The sequence below is a fragment of the Varanus komodoensis genome, unplaced genomic scaffold, assembly GCF_004798865.1.
Source record: "Varanus komodoensis strain SLA01 unplaced genomic scaffold, ASM479886v1 scaffold836, whole genome shotgun sequence".
Lineage (NCBI taxonomy): Eukaryota > Metazoa > Chordata > Lepidosauria > Squamata > Varanidae > Varanus > Varanus komodoensis.
In genome coordinates, this window is record NW_025336527.1 from 23,092 (window position 1) to 23,711 (window position 620).

Here is a 620-nt window from a genome sequence, read left to right on the forward strand (position 1 = left end):
CAGTTTGCTGAGGGAGGGCTCCTGATACCCTGCATGCGTCGGTGCCTCTGCCGGAGCCCTGGAAGTGTTGCATGGGGAAGGCGAGCAAAATCTGTCCAAACTGCCGAAAAAGGACCCGAGATGCTGACCCGCGTGTCACGACTCCGAAAGTGGCAAAATTGGGCGGTTGGCAGAATGCTTCCAAATTCCCAGACATTACTGAGGGAGGGCTCCCGATACCCTGCATGCGTCGGTGACTCTGCCGGAGCCCTGGAAGGGGTGTCAGTGGAAGGAGAGCAAAACCTTTCCGAAATGTCGAAAATAGGCCCGAATGCTGACCCGCGGGTCACGACTCCGAAAGTGAAAAATTGGGCTGTTAGCAGGATGCTTCTAAATTCACACAGTTTGCTGAGGGAGGGCTCCGGATACCCTGCATGTGTCGGTGCCTCTTCCAGAGCCATGGAATAGGTGTCAGGGGAAGGTGAGCAAAAACTGTCCACAATGCCGAAAAAAGGCCCGAGATGCTGACCCGAGGGTCACGACTCCGAAATTGGCAAAATTGGGCGGTTGGCAGAATGCTTCCAAATTCACAGAGTTGCTGAGGGAGGGCTCCGGATACCCTGCATGCATCTGTGCCTCTG

The 620-nt window shown here is 55.5% G+C and overlaps 1 long non-coding RNA gene across 1 annotated transcript in view; it reads left to right on the forward strand.

Moving 5' to 3' along the window:
* LOC123036894 overlaps nt 1-620 on the forward strand; it is an 18,513-nt gene that overhangs the window by 16,702 nt on the left and 1,191 nt on the right. The window contains exon 2 of the long non-coding RNA XR_006417223.1: nt 448-460. This is a non-coding gene — a long non-coding RNA (uncharacterized LOC123036894). The remainder of the gene's footprint in view (nt 1-447; nt 461-620) is intronic.